Source organism: Natrix helvetica (assembly GCF_964273705.1).
Source record: "Natrix helvetica genome assembly, chromosome: 3".
NCBI lineage: Eukaryota > Metazoa > Chordata > Lepidosauria > Squamata > Natricidae > Natrix > Natrix helvetica.
The window spans coordinates 157,269,403-157,283,694 of record NC_138549.1 but is presented as its reverse complement, the minus strand read 5'-3'; the positions used below and the strand labels follow the sequence as shown (position 1 = coordinate 157,283,694).

The 14,292-nt window shown below is 39.4% G+C and overlaps 1 long non-coding RNA gene across 1 annotated transcript in view; it reads left to right on the top strand.

Annotated features, from left to right (window-relative positions):
- The first annotated feature begins 207 nt into the window (after positions 1 to 207).
- Positions 208 to 14,292, top strand: part of LOC309388763 — a 259,500-nt gene continuing 245,415 nt past the window's right edge. The window contains exon 1 of the long non-coding RNA XR_014174837.1: positions 208 to 224. This is a non-coding gene — a long non-coding RNA (uncharacterized lncRNA). The remainder of the gene's footprint in view (positions 225 to 14,292) is intronic.

The following is a 14,292-nucleotide window of genomic DNA, read 5'->3' as shown; positions in this document are numbered from 1 at the left end:
GCACACTTCCCAAAGTTGTAATGGAATCATGTAGCAATCGCAATAGCACTTATATACTGCTTCATAGTGCTTTTACAGCCCTCTCTAAGTGGTTTACAGAGTCAACATATTGCCCCCAACAATCTGGGTCCTCATTTTACCCACCTTGGAAGGATGGAAGGCTGAGTCAACCTGAGTCAACGTAACATTAGAAAAGAGATACACAGAGCCAAGGTGGCGCAGTGGTTAGACTGCAGTACTGCAGGCTACATCTGCTGATCACCGGCTGCCAGCAGTTTGGAGAGAGCTGTAAAGCACTGTGAAGTGATATATAAGTCTATGTGCTATTGCTATTGCTAGATAGACAAAGGATGGATGGATAGATGATGGATGGATGGATGGATGGATGGGCGGATGGATGGATGGACGGACAGATGGGACAGACAGACAGATAATGATAGATAGATAATGTGGGATATATCATATATATTCTAAATAATAGCAAAACTGTCCCTCTTGGTGGCAAAGAAGTATGTCTCGGTATATAGCTGCAAATTTTGAAAAATTAAATAGACCTCACAGCAAATCTTCCTGGTACTTGTTAGAACACCTTGATCTTTTTCAGGCTTTTCAGGAAAAAAAAACATGAGAAGCAAAAATAGTAATAATGCCTCTACTGTAAGGAATCCGCTCACTAAAGTTATTGGATCTTGTGAAGCACTTTTTTTCCCAGACTGGTAAGAAGAGCAAAGAAGTGCTGTACTTCAACAAAGCCCCCTCAAAATCCTTTGAAATATCTATAGTCTTAATAGTTAGAAACAAGTGTATTTTTACTGAAAAATAGACTATACCAGGTATACATAGAAAAGGGGCTATTTCAGGAAACCACATAAATATGTGTATCTCTAATAGACAACTGGTCTATAGGAGAAACCAATATGTCATGCAGCACTGGTATGAACTTCAGGTTTTATACCGATAAATGGATTTGCCATTTATTGGTATAAATAGCCAGTGGAAGATTGAACGTATGTCTCAAGTAAGAGACCAAAATAATATTGAACTTATGGCCAGCAAAAGATTGAACTTATGTCTCAGTAAGAGGCCATAATAATGAAAGAAGAATGGAAACTGGAAATGGCTATTCATATATCATATTGATCCAAAAAGAGAAGGTACACAACCTATATATCACTTTCCCACAACTCGCCCAGGACAGGAATATAAAACTTGTCCCAGTTAAATGCAGCTGAGTTTTTTCCTCCCAGAAAAGGTGTAAATGTTGCAGGACTTACAACATTCTGAATCTTCTTCAGGAAATTGCTTGGTAACTCACCCCAGGGAGAATCCATGAAAGGTGCTGAACTTACAGGAACAGCTTGAAATGTATGAACAGAGCATGTATTTTCAGTCTTCCTTTTCTATGTGTGTGTGTGTGTGTGTGTGTGTGTGTGTGTGTGTTTTAAAAGATAATTTAAAAGATGTTGAGATTCTGGCAAAAGTGCAGAGAAGAGCAGTTAAGATAATTAAAGGCCTGAAGACTAAAACATGTGAAGAACAGTTGCAGGAACTGGGTATGGCTAGTTTAGAGAAAAGATGGTGACATGACAGCAGTATTCCAATATTTGAGGGGTTGCCACAAAGAAGAGGGAGTCAACCTATTCTCCAAAGCACCTGAGGGCAGGACAAGAAGCAATGGATGGAAACTAATCAAGTAGAGAAGCAAACTGGAATTAAGGAGAAACTTCTTAACAGTGAGAACAATTAACCAGGGGAACAACTTGCCTCCAGAATTTGTGATTGCTTTATCGCTGGAGGTTTTTAAGAAGAGACTGGACAGCCACCTAAATGAAATGGTATAGGGTCTTCTGCTTGATCAGGGGGCTGGATTAGAAGACCTCTAAGTTCCCTTCCAGCTTTATTCTGAATCTGCTTGCAATATTAGATCTAAAGGGGGAAAAAAACATATTTTTCAGAGTATAAGATGCACCGGAGTATAAGACGCCCCAAGATTTTGAAGAGGCAAATTTTTTTAAAAAAGGTTTTTGCACTCTGCAAACCTCCCCAAAATGACCCATTTTCTTGAAAATGGGCCCATTGTTGAATGCTCTGGGTAGGGGGCAAAAACGAGCAAAAAATGCGCCCATTTTTTGTCAAAAAAAAAAGCCATTAGGAAGCTTATAGAGTGCTCCTGGGGGTTGGGGGCAAAGGTGAGCAAACCACTGCCCATTGTTTGCTCATTTCTTCCCTGCCTAGCCCCCAGGAGCTCTCTGAAAGCCTGCTACAAGCTATGCATGGCCATTTTGGTGAAGGGGGTGGGGTTTCAGGAGGCAAAAAAAATGCTCTATTCAGTGTATGAGATGCACCCAGATTTTCAGCCTCTTTTTTGAGGGAAAAAGGTGCGTCTTATACTGTGAAAAATACGGTAAATATACTAGTGCAATGTTTGACATACTTTCTCTTCAGTTTGGAAAGATGCGTTCATGATTTTTCTGGCACTTCCCATTATTGCCATCGGAACCAAATATAGCACCAACATGAAGGAGAAAGAATGTGGTGGTTTTTATGACCACAAAGGGAAGGCATTTTTGGCATTTATATCAGAAGAGGATATAAATTCTAAAGTGAATTTTAGGACCTATGTGTAAAAGGGATCCATATACAGCTCCCAGGTTTCTATGTTTATTTATTTAATTTATCTATCACTTACCACACTATCCAGACTGACTCTGGACAGTTTATGATAGTGTAAAAGGATAAATTTAAAAGTATTAAAAGCATTATAATTCACAACAATTAAATAAAAGGTTAAAACCAAGACTATAAGGAGCCGAGGTGGCACAGTGGTTAGAGTGCAGTACTGCAGGCTATTTTAGCTGACTGCTAGCTGCAGTTCGGCAGTTCAAATCTCACCGGCTCAAGGTTGACTCAGCCTTCTATCCTTCCAAGGTGGGTAAAATGAGGACTCAGATTGTTGGAGACAATAGGCTGGCTCTGTAAACCACTTAGAGAGGGCTGTAAAAGCACATTGAAGCGGTATATAAGTCCAAGTGCTAGTGTAGTGCTATAAGCAACATGAAGATGGGATGATCTCAATTACTCCACCAACCACCTCCAGTGTAGAGAGACCTCTTTGGGGCCCCAAGCCACATGTCAGAGCCATGTTTTAAGGTCCTTCCAGAAGGCCAAAAGGATGGAGTCAGAGCTCACCTCTGGTAGCATGATGTTCCAGAGCACAGGAATCACGGCAGGGAATGTTATATGGAACTCACCTTTGCATTATTTCCTAAACTTCCTAGGGCAGTGATGGCAAAGCTTTTTCTTATGGTATGCCAAAATTGCACATGTGCACATGCCCACACTAATTCAATCCTCCCCCACCCACCTCCGCATACATGCACGCAACACCCTCCCTCTGCATGTGCGCATCACCCCTCCCCAGGTCCCTGAGACTTTCCTGAAGTCTGGGAAGGGAGAAAACGGCCTTCCTGGCCCCCCAGAGGACCTCCCGAAGCCAGAAACACATCGTTTCAGAACTTCCGGTTGGGCCGTTGGGGCTGTTTTTTGCCCTCCCCAGCTTCTGGGGGCTTTCCTGAAGCCTTGGGAGGGTGAAAAAAGGCCCCTGGGTCCCTCCTGAAGGGCAAAAAATGATCTGACCAGCATGTGCATGCACGCCAGAGCTAACAGCTGGCTTGCTAGCATATATGGCTCTGCATGTCACTTGTGGCACATGTGCCATAGGTTCGCCATCACTCCTAGGCTTTCTGTGATTTGACAGAATCGCAATAGGTCTTTAATCAGATTCCACCTCAAGGCGTTGGTTTCTTTTATTTCTTTCCAATGAAAGAATGTGAACATTCAAAGACCTACTCATGCAACTGCATTTGCTGGCTAGGAACATTGGTGTAGTGCTTTAGAAGAAATCTTTGAATATTCAGATACTTGAACCTGTGTTGGCCATCCAAGAACTTTCATCGCTCATTGCTAAACTGTTTCATTTAAATTGCTATTTCAGCAACCCCCTGTTGAGTGTCTATTTTATTCTGAATGGCTGTGATTTGATTATCTCTCTCCATGAGCCCCAGCAATCCTTTGGATATGCTTAAGTATAATTAGATGAAGTGTGATGTGAGCACTAACAATATTTTCTAGCCATTGGTTTTCAAAAACCTTGCCGGAGAGAAGCCAAGCAATAAAAGGATTTTTATTTTTATTTTTCTTGTAAATTAAAAGTATTATAATCCATCATATATATTTTAACCTTATTTTTTTCCTTCCAATACGAAAAGGAAATGCTGATTAAAAACATAATTTAATACAAATTATGCAGTGGAGCATAATAAGGGGAAATATTTTCCAATCATAAAACTTTCACAGATATTTGGGCAAAGACAATAATGGTTTAGAAAAAGTTGTTAAAATCAGCTAGGGAAAATACTCTTCTTGCTGTTGTTGTTGTTTTAAAAAAAACAGTTTTTTTTTCTCTTTTTTGCCCTATTTTATAAATACAATGATATTTAGGAGTAGGAAACTGAATGTTTTCGGAACAATAAGGTAGAAATAGCACATATTTGATCTCTCCATAAAACAAGATATTTTTCCCACCTCATGAACAGCCTTTTTCACAAGAAAAGAAAATGATTTTGGAAAGTTTTGATGGAGAGCCATGGGGGCGCAAGTAACGAATGCAGTATTGCAGGGCAATTCTGCTGACTGCCAGCAGTTAAATCCTGACCATCTTAAAGTTGACTCAGCCTTCCATCCTTCCAAAGTTGGTTAAAATGAGGACCCAGATTGTTGGGGCAATATGCTGACTCTGTAAACCACTTAGAGAGGGCTGCAAAACACTGTGAAGTGGTATATAAGTCTAAATGCTATAGTGTTATTTTGGACTCAGTCAGGCAGCATCTCTTCAATATATTTAGCAGTGCCGTTTCCTATTACTTGCTATAGAAGGTGATAAAAGCTAGACTTGAACCTCCCGTTCAAACATTCTACCATGCTTTGACCTAGATTATATGCTTGTTTAAAACATTTTAATATAATGACTACCCTCCTTAAACCAAACTCTGGGCACTCAAAACCCAAGAATAAAAACAATGAAATTTGTTCTGACCTAGGCTTCTCCCAAATGCACAAGGCAGATTCCTGGTCTCGACAAAATCCCTTTTATTAAACGAATGTGAATTCCGCTCATTCACATTCAGCAAACGCCTGGTAAACAGTCTTTCAAAGGTGAATTTATGACCACAGGCCTTATCTAGCTTGGAAATCTGCCATGTAAATATTTATCCAAACGCAGTGCTCTGCAAGGAAAGACTGGGCACAGGGTCTCTGAGATTCACAGATAGGTCTTCACACTCCTGAAATGAACGAATGAACGAACAAGTTGTTTCCTGAAAAAGCCCGCTCTCTTTTTGCTCCTCTTTTATTTTGTATGGGACGGGCCGTTCACCGTCCTCCTGCAGCTTTACTCCTAAGTCAACCCTGATTTCTTAGCTGTTTTTAAGAAGAGACTGAATAGTCACTTGTCTGAAGCGGTATAGGTTCTCCTTCTTGAGCAGGGGTTTGACTAGAAGATCTCAAAGGTCCCTTCCAGCTCTATTCTGATTGAGATTTTATTTGGAGTTGTGATAATTGGGTATTCTTGTCTTACAATTGATATCTTGCCACTTTTGGATATAACTGGACAACCTGTGCTCCACTGGGTCATATTTTCAGAGACATTGCCTTACCTAAATAGAGAAAAACAATGACCAAAGATGGACAGAAAAGCAGTGAGGTAGGAGCAACTTCCAATTTCTGCCAGCTTTCCCATTGAGTTTCCTTGTGGGAATCTGGCAAGGAGCATAAGAAATCTCCTTCTCCTCCCCTCCCTTCCCTCCTCTCCTCTTCCCTGCCCTGCCCAGCAGGCAGATAAGTAGCTGCTGCTGGGTGGGATTGTGAGATTGGCTGGGAAAATGTCACAGAACATTGAAATTAACATCACATGAACTTCAGCAGCAGCTAGTTGCACTGAATCAGTCACAACCTCTACAAATTTCACTCTCTTGGGAGTCATAGGAAATTTTAATCCCAGTGATGGGATTTTACTACCGGTTCTGTGGGCGTGACTTGGTGGGAATGGCAGGGAAAGGATACTGTAAAATCTTCATTCCCACCTTACTCCAGGGGAAGGATACTGCAAAATCTAAATTCCCTCCCCAGTTCAGGGGAAGGTTACTGCAAAGTCTCAATCTCCTCCCGATCAGGCAGAGAATAGAGGGGAACAGGGCCAGTCAGAGGTGGTATTTACCGGTTCTCCAAACTACTCAAAACTTCTGCTACAGGTTCTTCAGAACTGCTGAATACCACTTCTGGTGCATTCTATAAGTTGAGATGCCCTAATTCCAAAATTGTTGCCCTATGCATTTTGCCCTATTAAAAGACATGTCAATGAGAGTTTTAGTAGTATACAGATTTGTCTTAAAGGTATTAATGGAGACATAGCATATAAATTAAACAGGAACTATCTTGAGGGACAGTTCCAAGAAAGAGTATGTAAATCTATAAATCTGTTGTGTACACGCAGATCATCAGGTCTTTATTTTCTAATTCCATGGGAGTTTTAGCTGATATTTTGGTCAAAAAATAGGAATATGGAATTTTATAGAATATCAAACTAATTTAAATAATCAAAAAAATCCCTTCCCTTTATTTCAATATGACTTTCTTGGCAAAATATTATGTAGAGAATAATGGTCATCAGAAAACCAAAACTCTTTAATTCATCATAGGTACAAAAACAATTGTGTTTCAAAGGTAAAAGGGAGAAAATGCACAAATTTATATATGCATAGTTCTAAGAATCTTTTGTTAGCAAGCAGATGTTCATTTAAAAAAGCAATAAAAGACAATAAATTAATAAAAAATAATAATTGACACTAGAAGATATTGCTATTTTTAAATACAGATTTGAAATAGGAAAAAGCAAGAAATTTAATTTAAAAATAAAATCACCTTGAGTGATGAAAAGGAAAATAAACCCAAAGATAAACACCACAAATTGGATTGTTCTTTTGTTTTAGCTTTAACTGGGGAAATGCTGAATATGTAGCCATTTTTCCTGCATTAATAATAATAATATGAAATGGCAGAGACTGGCATCTCAGCACTATTCTAATTTAATGAGAAACAATAAAATAGTTTTCCAAGGGGGCCTATTTAGGGGCAAGAGCAGGGAATATTAAAGTTTCGAGATTTATTTTATTTTTGTTAAGGTATGCTGATGTGCATTTTCAATGACAACAGTGTATCCATGGATTAGATCCCTTGTATAATTTTCTTGGTTGAAAGAAAAAGCAAAAGTTCTTTATAGAAGATAATGACTCCAAGCTAGTTGCCAAATATCTTCCTTTGTGTTTGATTATAGTGATCTATAGTATATACATAGGTGCTGGAGAAGACTCCTGCGAGTCCCTTGGACTGCAAGGCGATCAAACCAGTCAGTCCTAGAGGACATCAACCCTCTTTAGAAGGCCAGATTCTGAAGATGAGAAGGAAGGACTCACTGAACAAGCGCCTAAGGAAAGATTGAGGGCAAAAGAAGAAAGGGATGACAGAGCATGAGGTGGCTGGATCAATGGTGAGATTCAGCCAGTTCGCACCACTTCAAGAGAACTGGTTGTTAACTTTCTGAGCAGTTTGGTGAACTGTTTGTTGGAAGAAGTCATTAGGGCAGAGAACCGGTTGTTAAATTATTTAAATCCCATCAGGCGGATGGATGGAGTCACCGAGGCAGTAGGCGTGAGCTTAAGTGGACTCCAGAGGATGGTAGAGGACAGGAAGGCCAGGAGCAACGTTGTCCATGGGGTCGCAATGGGTCAGACAGAACTTCACAAACTATCAAAAACAATAGAATATAGTGCCAATCACTAATCAGGTTCATATCACTAATAAGGAGATACTCAACAAATGCATGGTAATCAAGAGAACCAATGCTTGACTAGGACTGGAGATATATTTTGGGGGGACATGAGGTGGCTGAAGACATGCCTAGAGCACTGCTGGAAAAAAATATTGCCATTTTCATGAAAAATGGGCCATTTTTGTGAGGTCTGCAGAGTGCAAAACCTTTTTTTTTTAATTTGCTTCTTCAACATCTTGGTGAATCTTATACTCCGGAGCGTCTTATACTCCAAAAAATACGGTATATTCCCTTTTATTGATATGCATATCATTTTCAATTAATCATGTTGCCATTACCTGCTTGTAACTTCCTTAGGCTGTCCTCCCATTCTTTTATCTTTTCCTTGTCCAGCAAAAACAATTCATTCGGGAAAGAAAGAGGTGCAGAAGAACCTCTTCCAGTTGAACACAATATTATTTTCCTCCCTTAGCAATATCCTTTCAAAAACTTGCTGTCAAACTGTATTTTTTAATGTGACCCAAAATTGGACAGTAAGCATATTAACTATAATTACATTAATTAATTAAATCACTTGCAATTAAATTCAATCTATTCAATCTAGTTTTGTTCAGTGTCTGCCCATTTCTTACTTCTAGCTCTACCCAGTGTTTACAAGCTATCTCCCCTGTCGAACCCCACTCAGCTGGGCAGGACTAAGAAAAAAGAATTCAGTAAGATATCTTTCTTGCTACTGGTAGTATTAGGGGTAAATACAATTGCAATTACTGGCTCTCCAGAACTGGTTAGAACCTGCTAAATACCACCTCTGTTTAGGAGCCATAACCCTGTTGCATTTTCTCCAGAACTGGTCAGAACCTGCTGAATACCACCTCTGCTTTGTTGACTGGAAATCCAGCAGCCCAAGTTCAAGACCTGAATGCCACACAACAGGGTGAGCTCCCATCCTTTCCCCAACTCCTGCCAACCTAACAGTTCAAAAGCCTGCAAATGCAAGTAGATAAATAGGTACCACTATGGTAGGAAGGTAACAGCACTCCATGACATCATGTTGACCACATGACTATGGAAATGTCTTTCAACAGTGCTGGTTCAATGACCTTGAAGCAGAAATGAGCACACACGCCCTGCAGTTAGCAGTGACTAGTGGAGTCAAATCCACAGGGACTCCTTTACCTATTTTTAATTGAGAGGCATGGTGGCTCAGAGGCTTGACACTAGAGAAGGTCTGTACTCCGGTGAGTTGAGTCCTAGCATTGCATGACAGAGTGAGCTCCCATCACTTGCCTCAGCTTCTGCCAAGCTAGCAGTTTAAAAGCATGTTATGTGCAAGTAGATAAATAGGGGTGAAATAATGGGGTTTTATGAGGTAGAGTGAATCCAGCCAGTGCTGGATCTTCCTCAATGTGATCCCTGGGTGTGAGGTGACGTCAATGGAAGGAGAAGTCACAGATGTCTCTTCAAAATGCTGTTGAACCTGAGTGTGACTCTAGTCAGCCCTCTGTGATGCATTCTGAGTAGCACATGGGCAAGACACATTAGCAGCCAAATTACTACTTTGTACTCACACTGCAGTCTCCTGGCTAATGTAACATTATCATATGCTAAATAAATAAATCTCATATATAAAAGTAATTTTTACTATCATATCAGCCCAATTTTTTTCTCTATGCTATTTTCACCATTCTAAATTCTACACACAAACATACATTGCTAAACAAAATAAATGAGGCTTGGGGGGGGGGGGGGGGACAAGAAAAAGCAGATTTCAGTGCAATGGTGGAAAAAATGCTCTTCCACCAGTACATTATAATCAAAACAGAAACCTCTATTCTTGGGAACATCCTATAGTGTATCCTTCTTTTGCTCCAAGGTTTTTTGCTGTACCAGAACAACCCCCAAAATGTCATTTCTTGCAATGGTGCTACTCTGCTCCTTTGAAATTATCAGCAACAACTCTTAAATTCACCAAATTAATATTTTTCACCAGTTGCCATATTATTCTTATTACTTACATTTAGCAAGGGTGGTAGCAACTCAAAAAATACATTGCATTACAGAGCTGAGTGAGATATTTTGCACATGTGGCAAAATTTACCACTTCACTGAGTTTGCACAAAAACTGAGGGTGTCAGGGAGGGAAGGAGGAGGAGTAGGAAAAAATGCAGGCAATCCTCATTTTCTTCAAGTATAATAGCTCTAATTACTTCATTAGCAAAGACCAGAGTGAATGTTTGAAAGTAAGAAAGTGCTTTTCCTACAAACAGGTCTGGTGCTGATTAGGTAGGAACACACATTTTCGGATACTGTCCCTGAATAGGAAAAAAAGAAACCATTCAGTTCATATCAATGCATATCCTGTGCATTTTTCATTCTTTTTTCCTATTATCAGTTCCTCAGAAAATGTGACAGTGTTTGGTGAATTGTTGTCAGTCTGAGAAGATAATATCGGGCTATATAACCAATGCATTGATTTTCTGCAAAGCTGCTTTCTATAGTCTTGAAAGCGATTGGGATACTTCTGAATAGATATTTGGAGAGGTGCTTTGCTTTGAAAAGGCCCAAAGAAAGCACCCTTTTTGAAAGTCTGCCACAACAACTTCTAAGCAGTGAAAGAAAACAACCTTGGTGCTTTGCTTTGGTCAGGAAAAGTGACGTCTGCATATTCATTATGGCTAAATGAACTATTGAAGCTGATTAATCTCACCTTAGGAAGGGGTGTCTGTCCAACCTTGGCATCTTTAAGACTTGTGGGCTTCAATTTCCAGAATTCCGCAGACATCCGCACTGGCTGGAGAATTCTGGGAATTGAAGTACACAAGTCTTAAAGTTGCCAAGATTAGACACCCCTGCCTTAGGATGTTGTGGAGGTGAACTGATTTGCTGTGAAAGACATGTTGGCATCTTGAAGCACAACAATGAACCTCCACAAAGCAAAGTGCCTCACACTATAGGTAGGCCTAAGACCATTTCGTCCCACTTTCAAATTTAATTTTGAAGTTAATCTATTATTCAAAGCAGGCTTTCCTGCTTGAGTGGGGAATTGGACTAGAATACCTCTAAGGTCCCTTCCAACTCGGTTATTTTGTTATTAATGAAAATTAATCTATTAATTGGGGGAACTCTCTGGCTGGGTATGTGAAGCTAGAGCAATAGAAAATACGGTAAGCGTACATCATGTTTCAGAAGTGGAAGAGGTATAATGCCTCAAAGTCACAAAAGCCAACCATGCTAGCAGTAACACTTACAGTAGTAACTTATGTTTGAAAATACCGTCAAAAGAACATTTGGGGGAAACAAATAAACAAAGGAACAGGAACCCTTTCACAGGAAAAGGAAAAAAATTGGAAAAATTCCAGGATTTTTGCTTTAGATTGATTCTTTGAAACAGGCAATTTCTGAGTTTGCCGTAGAGATCTGTTTTTGAACATATTAATAAACATTCTCATCCCTGCTCAGGTTAACTCTAATCTAGCCGTTCTCTTATGATTTCAGGAACAAACAAGAGTGGCAGAAAAGGCCTTCTGCTTCCTGTTGATTGTGTCCTTTATTAACAATTGAATATATTTGTTGTTTTTTAAGACTGGAACAGAATCTATTGCAACCTATCAAATTATGTCAAAACACGCTCTCATTTCTGCCTCTCTATGGCTTATTCTTGGAACCTGTATTCTGTAGCCATCATTTCAAATAAATTTTGAGCAAGCTAAGAGATCAATCAATCTTTTCTCAAACAGATGAGCACAGGCCAAGAATGCCCCATTCTAAGTTACAGCTCTCTCTGTTCCCAGCCAACTGGCCCAGACTGTAGTTTGCCACCTAAGTCCCAATGCACACAAACATATAGCCGCTGTTAGTAAAAGGACTGAAAGAATTCCAGAACCCATATTTTGAATCCTCTCTCTCTCTTGGAATGAAAGCGTTCCACTTATTAATTCAATATTTGAACTTTTACCAGAAGCATCATTCAGGACCCTGGCAGTTAAACTACAACCCCCACATTATTTATTTTAGCATTTTAGATTTCTTCACATGCCTTTATTTTCCAGGCCATTGGCTTCAGTGGGCCCCATATTCACCCAACCATAAATAGGCTGACAAAGGAAGTACAGTACTAATATACTGGATGAGGTTCAAATGAATATCCTCTTCCTGGGCTTTGAAATGATCATGCTTGATTCAATAAGCTCACCACTTAGTGCCGTCTACATCTGGCAAAAACATCAACTAGACATGGCTCTCAAGAAAGCCATTTAGCCTTGACAAGTGCTAGAACGAACTTAGTCAGCCACAGAACATATCTGGACAGACATGCATACTAATTTGTTATTGACTAATATAACCAGGAAATGGATTATAGAGGAGAAAATCTGTATTTTCAGATATTTAGGTCAGAAGGGATTATCTGTTGCTTTCAAGGTATCTTGCCAGCCTAATAGAGATTAAGAAATTAATAGGCTACTGTGAAGCTGACTTGTGGTCTTGTTATGTTCCAGCAGATCAAGTTGGCTAAGCCCCTGAAAATACAAGGCACATATTGACTGATCTTACTGATATTCCTTCCTTAAATGTCAAGACAAGAAGTACTTATCCCTTCAGATGAGTTGTGGAAAGCAAATGAAGAATATGGTATGATTCTTCCGCTCTGTTCATTCCTACCTTCCCAAAGGGAGAGTTCATTTTTCTTAAAAGCAGCAGCTGGCTTCTTTTTTAAAAAAAAAGTAGCATAGAAGACAAATCCATTATTTCAGAAAACTATTCCTGAAACTCCAGAGTCCCAAACAAAACCGGTGAGAATAATTTTGTACCAAAAGAAAGATGCCCCCCCCCACACACACACCAGTTGCAATGAATAAATAATTCTTAATTATTGTGCTTAAATTACTGAACATTCTTTCAAAATGGCTATGGAGATTCTCGGTCATCCAGGTCATGGTTATCCCAATGGAGTTTTTTTTTCCAAGCGCACCTTTGCTTAAATCAATGGATGAATGGAAAATAATCAAGAAGAGAAGCAATCGAGAACAAAGGAGAAATTACCTGACAGTGAGAGCAATGAATCAGTACTTCCAGAAGTTGTGGGTGCTTCAACACTGGAGGTTTTCAAGAAGAAATAGGACAACCATTTGTCCAAAGTGGTATGCGGTTTCCTGCCTCAGCAGGAAGTTGGACTAGAACAGGGTTCTGAGTGCCATCTATGTCATACGTCCTATAGGTTCACCATCACGGGACTAGAAGACCTCCAAGGTCCCTTCCAACTCTGCATTCTATTCTATTCTGTTCTGTTCTGTTCTGTTCTGGTAGTTGCATTAGGCAAAGGGGGGGGGGGGGATGATGTCCTATCCTTGAGAAGTGTTGTATACTTTTTTCTGTCTCTGGAAAATTGTGTAGGAATTATTTACCCAATTTTTCTGTCAATAAATTTGTCCTCAGTTGCAGGGTGGGGGAGAGAATTCAGCGAAATTGAGGATTTTCTGTGAAGGTGGTAAAACATGGTCATAGTTAATAAACTGATAAAATATTTACTTCATTACTTACTTACGTTGTACCTTTATTGTAAATTACACAAAAGAAGTATAAATTAAAATAAAACTGCAGTCCTAACCATCTAATTGACTTTCTTAACAGGAAAACTATTTCAGCAACAACTCTTAAGTTGATCCTAAGTAGATTATTAATTTATTCTGATTTCTTTTTGGAAATATGTTTTGTCTCCTTGTGCCTCTTCTCGGTATTAAGCTTCTAGTGTTTTTCTTTCACATTGTGTTTTTCTATTATCAACTTTCTTAGCTCTTAATTCAGAAAGCCTCTTTTGGTTAGCAATTGTGGAGTGAGATCTCTGAATTTACAGCCTCTATGCTGCCCTATTTCCTTCAGGTGCCATTTCAGCATTGCATCATGGGAACAAGTTAGTGGAATGTCAAACACTTATTGCCATATATTGAATCAATTTTACCAAAAGTCTTTATCTTGAACTATATTACTCTAGTGTACTATAGAAAATATCACAAGCATAGCAGAAAGTAAAAAGGATTTCAATCATATTTAAATTCTGTATATAGATTTTGGACTTCATGACAAGAAGAATTGGCTTATGCAAGATTCCAAAATAATTTTTTTTTAAAATGATATTTCTCCCCTGTATGTATGTATGTATGTATGTATGTATGTATGTATGTATGTATGTATGTACAGAGGGGGGGAGGACGTGATGGCTCAGTGGCTAAGACGTTGAGCTTGTCAATCAGAAAGTTGGCAGTTCAGCAGTTCCAATCCCTACCGCCGCATAATGGAGTGAGCTCCCGTTACTTGTTCCAGCTTCTGCCAACCGAGCGGTTCGAAGGCATGTAAAAATGTAAGAAAAAAAAATAGGAATAACCTTTGGTGGGAAGGTAACAGCATTTTGT